Source organism: Nerophis lumbriciformis, linkage group LG23 (assembly GCF_033978685.3).
Source record: "Nerophis lumbriciformis linkage group LG23, RoL_Nlum_v2.1, whole genome shotgun sequence".
In the NCBI taxonomy this organism is placed as follows: domain Eukaryota; kingdom Metazoa; phylum Chordata; class Actinopteri; order Syngnathiformes; family Syngnathidae; genus Nerophis; species Nerophis lumbriciformis.
Window position 1 is genome coordinate 3,406,134 of NC_084570.2, and position 12,539 is coordinate 3,418,672.

Genomic DNA, 12,539 nt, shown 5'->3' on the forward strand with positions numbered 1-12,539 from the left:
AACAATGCAACATTCAGTGTTGACAGCTAGATTGTTTGTGGACATGTTCCATAAATATTGATGTTAAAGATTTTTTTTTTTGTGAAGAAATGTTTAGAATTAAGTTCATGAATCCAGATGGATCTCTAATACAATCCCCAAAGAGGGCACTTTAAGTTGATGATTACTTCTATGTGTAGAAATCTTTATTTATAATTGAATCACTTGTTTATTTTTCAACAAGTTTTTAATTATTTTTATATCTTTTTTTCCAAATAGTTCAAGAACGACCACTACAAATGAGCAATATTTTGCACTGTTATACAATTTAATAAATCAGAAACTGATGACATAGTGCTGTATTTTACTTCTTTATCTTTTTTTTTTTCAACCAAAAATGCTTTGCTCTGATTAGGGGGTACTTGAATTAAACAAAAAATCACAGGGGGTACATTGCTGAAAAAAGGTTGAGAACCACTGACCTAGTATTTACAATAATATAAACCAAGTCATTGTATTTCATTTAGGATTATTTCATAACTTCATTTAAATAAAAATATATTTTTTGTCTTTTTTAGATACAGTCAATAAATAATGTGAACATGTATCATAACATGGAAATCTAAGAGAACGTGTTGTGAATGAGGATGCTTGTGGACCTGGAATTTTTTATTTTTTTTTACACATTTTAATTTTTTTTTAAAAACAGTTTTTCCAACGTATTCAATTTTAGACGCTTTCTCTTCTTAGTTATTATTTCTCCGGCTGTAGAAAAGAGCCGCTCACAGGGCACAGAGGAGGCGTCAGTGCGACACAGTTCGCGTATCGGTCACGTGACCAAAACAGCTCATGATCGGTCACGTGACTTTCTAAAAGCGATACGCGCACCGACACAGGGTTTCGCTCTATGAGCTCGACGCATGCGCCGATGCATCGGTGTTGCCGGACCCATCACTAGTGGGCAGCGTATCTGAGACCCCTGGTTTATTACTTCAACAGCACAAAGCAAAAAAAAAACTTTGTATGCAGTGTTATTTCATTTAAAATTTCAAAAAAAATTTGCGGCTCCCATCCATCCACCCATTTTCTACCGCTTATTCCCTTTGGGGTCGCGGGGGGCGCTGGAGCCTATCTCAGCTACAATCGGGCGGAAGGCGGGGTGACCCCTGGTCCAGTCCATAGTGGGGTCAGCAGGAAACCATCCCGAATGGAGACGGGTCAGCAGCGCAGAGATGTCCCCAACCGATGCACAGGCGAGCGGTCCACCCCGGGTCCCGACTCTGGACAGCCAGCACTTCATCCATGGCCACCGGACCTGTGTGTCTCCCCCTCCACAAGGGAGAGGGGGCAGAGGAGAAAGAAAATAAACGGCAGATCAACTAGTCTAAAAAGGGGGTCTATTTAAAGGCTAGAGTATACAAATGAGTTTTAAGATGGGACTTAAATGCTTCTACTGAGGTAGCATCTCTAACTGTTACCGGGAGGGCATTCCATAGTACTGGAGCCCCAATAGAAATTGCTCTATAGCCCGCAGAGTTTTTTTGGGCTCTGGGAATCACTAATAAGCCGGAGTTCTTTGTTTACTTGTTGTAAGCATCAACAATGTAAGGCCTCTCAACTTCAAAGTAGATTCTGGTGGCTTTGTCCCAGCATTGAAACTTCTGCACAGGTTCAGGTCCAGCAAGGGATGACACAAGTGTGATGGCCTTGTTGTTTTCCCATTTGACCGCACATATGTTGTGATTCCCCTCCACTCTGACATCATAGCTTGCGCTACCCTCTTTCTTCAAGCTCTTCTCATCTTCAAGGTTACAGTTGGGTTGGTGCACCTGCCTGGCTATTCCCACCTAATCAATTCCCCGATCAAGGAGCTTAACTAATAACGGAACACTGGCGAAGTAGTTGTCTGCATACATTTTGTAGTTCTGACCTTCTGGAAGTGTGGAAGCAAGCTTAAACACATCATCACCTGACAATCCAAGTTCAGATTTGGCTCGTATTCCTTTGACACTGCCCTGGAAGACATCAAAGTCACACACCATGCCAGAGATTCCAGTTCTCACCGTCAACAGGGAGCAGAATCTGTTGCGTGGCATCACATCATCAACATGGGGGTACAGTGTCTCTGTCTCCCAATATATACAGGTGTCTATGCCACATCAATATGGAATGCACTCCCAACAGGTGTAAAAGAAAGGGCATCTCTATCCTCCTTCAAAACCGCACTAAAAGAACACCTCCAGGCAACTTCAACCCTAAACTAACACCCTTCCCCCTCCACATCCCACCTCCCCAGATTGTAAATAATCAAATGTAAATAATCAAATGTGGATACTTATTCTTATGCTTTCTGATCTCTCTCTCTCTCTATGTCCACTACTTGCTGTACTTATCCTACCAAGTCAGACCTACACTGTTTCAATGTCCATTTCTTTGATGATGCAATTGTTGATGACCATACTTGCCAACCCTCCCGGATTTTCCGGGAGACTCCCGAAATTCAGCGCCTCTCCCGAAAACCTCCCGGGACAAATTATCTCCCGAAAATCTTCCGAAATTCAGGCGGACTCAGGTCCGCTTTACCATAATATAAACGGCGTGCCTGCCCAATCACGTTATAACTGTAGAATGATGGAGGGCGAGTTGTTGGTTTCTTATGTGGGTTTATTGTTAGGCAGTTTCATTAACGTCCTCCCAGCGCGGTAACAACACACAACAACAGGAGTCACGTTTTCGTCTACCGTAAAGCAGTTCGTCTGCCGTAAACAGCAATGTTGTGACACTCTTAAACAGGAAAATACTGCCATCTAGTGCATTTGATAAAAGCACTTTTGTGCGTGCCACACAGCAATGCATCATCAGAGAGGGTGTTCAGCATGGTTAGAAAAATAGTGACAGAGAATAGAACAAGGATGGACAATTCAACCCTTAACTCAACAAGTATATGTGTAAATAAATGAACACTGAAATTCAAGTATTTATTATATATATATATATATATATATATATATATATATATATATATATATATATATATATATATATATATAATAAATACTTGAATTATATATATATATATATATGTGTATATATATATATATATATATATATATATATATATATATATATATATATATATATATATATATATATATATATATATATATATATATACACATATATATATATATATATATATATATATATATATATATATATATATATATATATATATATATATATATATAATATATATATATATATATATATATAATATATGTATATATATGTATATATATATATATATATATATATATATATATATATATATATATATATATATATATATATATATATTTATTTATTTATTTTATTTTTTTTTTCAGTTGTTCAGTTTTTTGGTTCAAATCCGTGTCCAATCTCATTGTGTTGCGTATTACAAACTCAAGCAAAAGCTGTCTTCTTTTTTTTTTGCCGTAGTTACCTCACAGCTAACGCCTTAGCATTCCGTCCCAAGACAATGTATTACTATACTGGAAAAAAGACTTCCTCATTGTTCGCTTTTACAATAACAATGTCACTACAGCTTGGTTATTGTACAGATTGCGGAACGTAATTGAAGCATTGTTGGCGGTTTTTGGTTGCATTTTTTATGTGAATTAGCTGCAAAATATATTGCTCCCGCTAGTTGCATTGCAAGCCACCAAGAACGAGCTGATTTTTGTAAATTAGGATGCAAAAAAAAAAAAAAAATGTCCTCTTGTCTCTTATTAGGATGTAAACGATAGACAAAATTTGAAATAAAAGTGAAGTCCCCTTTAAGAATACTTGCAGCAATGCAGAACAAAACTGTTGGATTTGGTGACCTCTAGTGGCCAAATGGTGCTCACTACAACCACTTCACATCACATTAAAACCCCCAAAAATTATGTTTTTCATGTCTGCAATCCAAAACGCAATCAAATTTAAATGGTATTTAGAAAAAAAAGTACTCTATCAGTTGACCAGCTAAATCCAAACCAAAGAGTCGCGCCGAAAAATTATTGAATGTAAGCTTTATCAGCCGGAGGAATTTCAGCATATGAAAAAACACCATTTCAACACCCACATACACCGCTGAGGCCTCTGCGGTGCGCCACGCCATCGTCCACTGCGGGGGCAGCATTGACCAGAGACAGGAACAGACCCAACAAAGCAACCAAGAGAGCCTACTGCGTCCTAGGCTGCCCATTAGCTCTAGGCCAGAGTCCAGTCCTCCCTTCCAGGGAGAGCAACGTGTCAGATACATGCTCTTTCAGCCAGGGCTCCATGAAGCACATCCATTCCGACGCTCACACTCACTCCTCGGCCCCAACTCTTCTCTGGTCTCTCCACGCAGACTCTGGTATGGCAGAGAGCCAGCAGCTGGTCTCCAGGCTCAGTGAGCACATCCTGGATTGCTCATTGCACCTACCAGATTTTCAGCGTAAAAGAGCTCTCAGGGAAGACGAGGGGAGGCGGAACTTGTTTCTACAACAGGGGTGTCAAACGAATGGCCCGCGGACCGGATCAGGCCCGCAAATAGGTTTTATCCGGCCCACGGGATGAGTTTGCTAAGTATAAAAATGAGTCAGAATTTTTGAATGAAAGAAACTGCTGTTCTAAATGTGTCCACTAGATGTCGCAATAGCAATTCTTTGTATCTATGTAGAAGATGCTACATATTTTAAAAAAAATAAACCACATGATGTTAGTACATCAGTCGAGGAAAATGAGCAAACTACATAAGTAACATCCTGTAATTTGATTTTTATATCATTTTTTATCTTGATAGATTGAAAATTAACACCAATGAGTTGACTGATGAACATTATCCATCCATCCATCTTCTTCCACTTATCCGAGGTCGGGTCGCGTGGGCAGTAGCCTAAGCAGGGAAGCCCAGACTTCCCTCTCCCCAGCCACTTCATCCAGCTCTTCCCGAGGGATCCCGAGGCGTTCCCAGGCCAGCCGGGAGACATAGTCTTCCCAACATGTCCTGGGTCTTCCCCGTGGCCTCTTACCGGTCAGACATGCCTTAAACACCTCCCTAGGGAGGCGTTTGGGTGGCATCCTGACCAGATGCCCGAACCACCTCATCTGGCTCCTCTCGATGTGGAGGAGCAGCGGCTTTACTTTGAGCTCCCCCCGGATGGCAGAGCTTCTCACCCTATCTCTAAGGGAGAGCCCCGCCACCTGGCGGAGGAAACTCCTTTCGGCCGCTTGTACCCGTGATCTTGTCCTTTCGATCATAACCCAAAGCTCATGACCATTGGTGAGGATGGGAACGTAGATCGACCGGTAAATTGAGAGCTTTGCCTTCCGGCTCAGCTCCTTCTTCACCACAACGGATCGATACAGCGTCCGCATTACTGAAGACGCCGCACCGATCCGCCTGTCGATCTCACGATCCACTCTTCCCTCACTCGTGAACAAGACTCCGAGGTACTTGAACTCCTCCACTTGGGGCAGGTTCTCCTCCCCAACCCGGAGATGGCACTCCACCCTTTTCCGGGCGAGAACCATGGACTCGGACTTGGAGGTACTGATTCTCATCCCAGTCGCTTCACACTGGACTGCGAACCAATCCAGTGAGAGCTGAAGATCCTGGCCAGATGAAGCCATCAGGACCACATCATCTGCAAAAAGCAGAGACCTAATCCTGCAGCCACCAAACCAGATCCCCTTAACGCCTTGACTGCGCCTAGAAATTCTGTCCATAAAGGTTATGAACAGAATCAGTGACAAAGGGCAGCCTTGGCGGAGTCAAGGATACGTGTCCGACTTACTACCGATGAACATTATCACATAATTTATTCAGAAAGTATAAATAACGAGAAATAAAGGTAGCATACTATTAACCGCAACATGTAAGTGTAAAAAAACAACAACAACATTATGATTTATACATTTTCAGAATGTGCTTGTTCTATTTTTAAACAAAGAAAACAATCCGAAGTTGTCTTTATTTTTAAAGGGGAACATTATCACCAGACAGGGCCGGCCCGTGGCATAGGCTGTATAGGCAAATGCTAAGGGCGCCGTCCATCAGGGGGCGCCACGCCAGTGCCACAAATGTTGGAGAAAAAAAAAAAGAAAAAAAGCTGGTACTATTATTTCTAAATACAACAAATAATCCCACGTTAATTAAAATGCAAAGTAAAGCCTATTTAATAGAAATATTATTTGTTACAACATTACGCCCCCCCACCCCCCTCCCCCCGCACGGTGCGCCCCCTCCCTTCCCGTATCATGACTCTTTTTGGACGTCACCACATCAAAAAATCAACACAAGATGTCAAAACGGCCAAAACTGTCAGGTGCCCAGGGAAGAAAAAAGAGAAAAGAAGAGGAGAAACGAGAAAAGACAGAGGTAGCAGGTAGGTAACGTTAGCCTACATGAAATTATTTGTCTGTTACAGAATGTGATAGTAACCTGGCTTTTTAGCATTAAGCTAATGTTACATGATTCGGCAATTGCTAATCAATAAATAGCTAGTTCTGTTTTAACGTCGGGTTAATATTGTGGAGGGGGCTAAATTGTTATGGACAATAATAATGTAACGTTAGGTAATTACAGTACTCCCACCTTACATTCCTCAGGGACATTTGTATTAGATCTTTTAAGCAGGTGTTTTTGTTTACATTGTTATTGCCTTCTGGTTAGCTAATGTTTGCCCTGCAGGTAATAGTCACTTTTCCATCCCTTTATATATTAGGTATAGTTGTAAGTAAAAAAAAAAAAAGGTCAAAGACAAAGCTATTCGGTTTCTTGTGAGTATATACACTTCACTGCCGATGTGGGGGGGCGCCACCTAAAATCTTGCCTAGGGCGCCAGATTGGTGAGGGCCGGGCCTGTCACCAGACCTATGTAAACGTCAATATATACCTTGATGTTGCAGAAAAAAGACCATATATTTTTTTAACCAATTTCCGAACTCTAAATGGGTGAATTTTGGCGAATTAAACGCATTTCTATTATTCGCTCTCGGAGCGGGAAGCAATCCGCCATTTTCTCACTTTCGTCGGTGTGTTGTCGGAGGGTGTAACAACACGAACAGGGACGGATTCAAGTTGCACCAGTGGCCCAAAGATGCGAAAGTGGCAAGAAATTGGACGAAATTTGTTCAAAATACGAAGGTGTGGGGATAGCCGACGAAATGGTCAGTCGTTTGTTCCGCACACTTTACCGACGAAAGCTATGCTACGACAGAGATGGCAAGAATGTGTGGATATCCTGCGACACTCAAAGCAGATGCATTTCCAACGATAAAGACCCTAGCTTCCCTGGCCTGCTGACATCAACTCCAAAACTGGACAGATCAGCTTTCAGGAAAAGAGAGCGGATGAGGGTATGTCTACAGAATATATTAATTGATGAAAACTGTATTCATTACTCGCGGTTTTACGTAAATTATTATACATAAACTGTGTTTACCAATAATTTAGCTTAAAAACATTTATTTTTTTCAATCATTCGAGTAGTCTTGTGTAATGCAGTATTTTGTGTCTATTTAGGTATGGCTAACCTGAGTGCTGAAATCGTGGAAAAATATATGTTCTTAGCGCGCCTGAAATGGGCTGTCTGCACTCTCAAAGTGCATGTTGTTGCCAAATGTATTTCATATGCTGTAAACCTAGTTCAGGGGTCGGCAATCCGCGGCTCTAGAAGCTCTTTAGCGCCGCCCTAGTGGCCCTCTGCAGCTTTTTCAAAAAATGTATGAAAAATGGAAAAAGTTGAGGGGGAAAAAAAATATTTTTTGTGTTAATATAGTTTCTGTAGAGGACACAAACCTTCCTAATTGTTATAAAGAACACTGTTTATATTAAACATGCTTCACTGATTCGAGTATTTGGCGAGCGCTGTTTTGTCCTACTAATTTTGGCGGTCCTTGAACTCACCTTAGTTTGTTTACATGTATAACTTTCTCCGACTTTCTAGGACGTGTTTTATGCCACTTCTTTTTCTGTCTCATTTTGTCTACCAAACTTAACGTTGTGCATGAACCCACAAAGGTGAGTTTCGTTGGTGTTATTGACTTGTGTGGAGTGCTAATCAGACATATTTGGTCAATGCATGACTGCAAGCTAATCGATGCTAACATGCTATTTAGGCTAGCTGTATGTACATATTGCATCATTATGCCTCATTTGTAGCTATATTTGAACTCATTTAGTTTCCTTTAAGTCCTCTTAATTCAATGTATATCTCATGACACACTATCTGTATGTAATATGGCTTTTAATTTGTTGCGGCTCCAGACAGATTTGTTTTTGTATTTTTGGTCCAATATGGCTCTTTCAACATTTTGGGTTGCCGACCCCTGACCTAGTTCATAGTTGTTAGTTTCCTTTAATGCCAAACAAACACATACCAATCGTTGGTTAGAAGGCGATCGCCGAATTCGTCCTCGCTTTCTCCCGTGTCGCTGGCTGTTGTGTCGTTTTCGTCGGTTTCGCTTGCATACGGTTCAAACCGATATGGCTCAATAGCTTCAGTTTCTTCTTCAATTTGGTTTTCGCTACCTGCCTCCACACTACAACCATCCGTTTCAATACATGCGTAATCTGTTGAATCGCTTAAACCGCTGAAATCCGAGTCTGAATCCGAGCTAATGTCGCTATAATTTGCTGTTCTAGCCGCTATGTTTGTTTGTATTGGCATCACTGTGTGACGTCACAGGAAAATGGACGGGTGTATATAACGATGGTTAAAATCAGGCACTTTGAAGCATTTTTTAGGGATATTGCGTGATGGGTAAAATTTAAAAAAAAACTTGGGAACTGATTTTTAGTGGTTTTAACCCTTCTGAAATTGTGATAATGTTCCCCTTTAAGTTATCGTGCCGTGATTTTACCAGTCCGGCCCAGGCGGGAGTAGATTTTTCTCCATGTGGCCCCCGATCTAAAATTAGTTTGACACCCCTGCACCTCTGTCCTCCATAAACGAAGGTCGGTGCACAAATGTGACAGTGTCGAAGCAGAAGTGTCGCCCACATCTGGAGAGTTGTCTATGAACTGTAAACTGGTTTATTTACCGCAAGAGTTCTCTTCGTGTATGATGGTTGATGTTTACATACCCCCCCACAGGCCTGCGTAACAGAAGCGTTACAGCACCCGGCTGACCATATTGCAGACGTGGAGAAAAAAAACCCATACTGATTTCCTTACTCATCACTCTGGGGAACTTTAAGCCATTAACTCCCAAAATACAAACAGCATATTAAGTGCCCCACCAGGGGAGCTAACACTCTGGACCACTGCTACACAGTAATAAAGGGCTCTTATCGCTCTGTTCCCTGTGCAGCTTTAAGACTCTCCGATCATTCGTCTAATTGACCTCATCCTGACCGAGAGGCAGCAGTATTAGGAACTTTGAAGGGATGGTCAAAAGATTCAAAGCAGCAGTTACAGGCCTGCTTTATTGTACTGATTGGAATGTTTTTGTTTAAGCTGCATCAGAACATCTGGACAAACTCACCTGAACACCGTGACATCATACATTAGCTTCTGTGAGGACATGTAAAAGTTAAAAAAGTTAAAGTACCAATGATTGTCACACACACACTAGGTGTGGCGAGATTATTCTCTGCATTTGACCCATCACCCTTGATCACCCCCTGGGAGGTGAGGGGAGCAGTGGGCAGCAGCGGTGGCCGCGCCCGGGAATCATTTTTGGTGATTTAACCCCCAATTCCAACCCTTGATGCTGAGTGCCAAGCAGGGAGGTAATGGGTCCCATTTTTATAGTCTTTGGTATGACTCGGCCGGGATTTGAACTCACAACCTACCGATCTCAGGGCGGACACTCTAACCACTAGGCCACTGAGTAGGTACATGTGTATACCACGACCTTTTGCACATAGAACAAGCCCTGGTTTACACCTCAGCTTAAGAAGCTGTGCCAGGCCAAGCACGACACGGACTGAACTTGTTTATTTATTTATTTTAGCATTTTACTGTCGTGATCCGTGGTCCGGATCATGTTTTTGTTATGTTCTGTTAGTTTTGGACTCCTTTAGTTCCTGTTTGTGACACCTCTGAGTTTGGTTTGGTTGCCATGGCTGCTTATTGTTTTCACCTGCCTCCGATTTCGGGAGGTGGGGGGGTGGGGGTGGGGGGCGTGGTTGGGGACGTGGCGGGGGCGTGGTTGGGGGCGTGGTTAAGATATATATATATATATAAGAAATACTTGACTTTCAGTGAATTCCAGCTATATATATATTTTATTATATATATATATATATATATATATATATATATATATATATATATATATATATATATATATATATATATATATATATATATATATATATATATATACATATATATATATATATATATATATATATATATATAAATAAATAAAAGAAATACTTGAATCATTTATTTACACATATATACACACATAACACTCATCTACTCATTGTTGAGTTAAGGGTTGAATTGTCCATCCTTGTTCTATTCTCTGTCACTATTTCAGAACACACACATTATACAAATATACATTATAAAATCAATAAGAAAACGGGAGCTCTAATTTGGGAGTCTGAATTAGGATCAGACGTTCCTATATAAACATTGCGCACTCGCCTTTTTGTATTGATTACTGCAGCTGTGCACTGGATTCATTCACAAATACAAACTACAACTCACAAACACTTTAGAGTTAGGCTCCACCATCAGAATGTGTACTTAAACGTATAAAGATCACATGGATATTATTCAGTGAGTTGAATCACCAAAACTAACCTGTTATACAGGAGGAAAAAGCACACAGGACGTTTTAATTGTTCACAGACTGGTCGCGCTCATCAGAATGACAAGACACTTCCGGTCTGCAGGTGATAGCATTCAATTGGGAAGAAACGCCCTACTGCCCCCTACTGACCAATGTGAATACTGATAAATGTGTAATGACAGCTCCAAAAACGAATTCAAACCACAAAATAAAATAAATACATCAACACAAAAATGTGACACATTATGGGTGGGTCACATATGCATGTACAGTAGATGGCAGTATTGTCCTGTTTAAGAGTGTCACAACATTGCTGTTTACGCAGACAAACTGCTTTACGGTAGAAAAAAACGTGACTGCTGTTGTTGTGTGTTGTTACCGCGCTGGGAGGACGTTAATGAAACTGCCTAACAATAAACCCACATAAGAAACCAAGAACTCGCCCTCGATCATTAGCTGTTTATATTGTGGGAAAGCGGACGTGTGAACAGGCTGTCAACACGTCACTCAGGTCCATATAGAGCTGGAGGGGGCGTGGCCTCCAGCTCCGCCTGAATTTCGGGAGGTTTTCGGGAGAGGCGCTGAATTTTGGGAGTCTCCCGGAAAATCCGGGAGGGTTGTCAAGTATGCTTTGGTGTTCGGGACGCTCACCTGTTTCTAATCAGAGTAATTATTTAAGCCTGCCTTTGCCGGTCAGTCGGCCTGGCGTCATTGTTCGCTTCACGTCTGGTTTCAAGTTCATGCCAAGTGTTTGCTTCATCATGCCTTGTCTACGTAAGTCTTGTTTATTTCATGGCACAATTCCGTGAGTGTTCCATGTCCATAGTCTATGCTAAGTGTTAGCTGTTCTTTAAGTTTTTGCTTTAGCTTCCGTGTGCGATAGGCACACTTGCCTTTGTTTTGTAAGTTGGATGATTTATCAAGATTAAATCATGTTCCTACCTGCAAGTCCTGTTCTGAGTCGTCCTATTGCATCCCGGGAGAACGAACCGCGCAGTATGCTGCAACCACGCTGTGACATTATAGCATTCGAAAGTTATAATACATCAAACTAGAGCAGTGGTTGTCAAACTTTTTATTTACCACCTCAGAAAAATATTGGCTCTTCAATTATTCCCATAATGACCAACATTAAAATACAGTGTAGTACGTCTAAATAAAAAGTTTTATTTTACAAGTATATTTAATATTTTTTGGCCACTGTAACATTACACACACTTTGAACAGTAACACCGTGTTGGGATATTAAATTAAGTGATTACTTGGTGTACCACTAGATGGAGCCTGCGTACCACTGGTGGTACCACAGTTTGAGAATCCCTGAATGAGAGGAAGCAGAAATCCTCATGCCATTCTTCTGAAATAACGTCTTGCTTGTCGAAGTAGTCCCAGCAGCGGTTCGGTTTGGAGGTGCATTCAAGCAGCCTCTCCTCGGCGAGTCAGGCAGGGCTAAACCAATAACAAATGTTTTTATAGCAGCAGATTTAAGACCATTAGAAGCTAGATTTTGACCCACTTCTATGGTGGAAGAACAATAAGCCCGTATATCCTCTTACTGCCAAGTTAGCCAGGCTGGGGGGGAAAAGAAAAGTTAATCTGAGGCTGAGTTGACTTGAAACTGTTTAATGTTGCACTTTTTATATGTAGAAGAAAAGTTTTGTCATTTTATTTAATCTGAGCAACAACTTACGGAATATGTACTGTACTGTGCAATCTACTAATAAAAGTCTAAATAAATCAATCAAAAAAAGCACTTTATATGTAGAAAGGTTTGGTTAAGAAACCATTATCTTATTT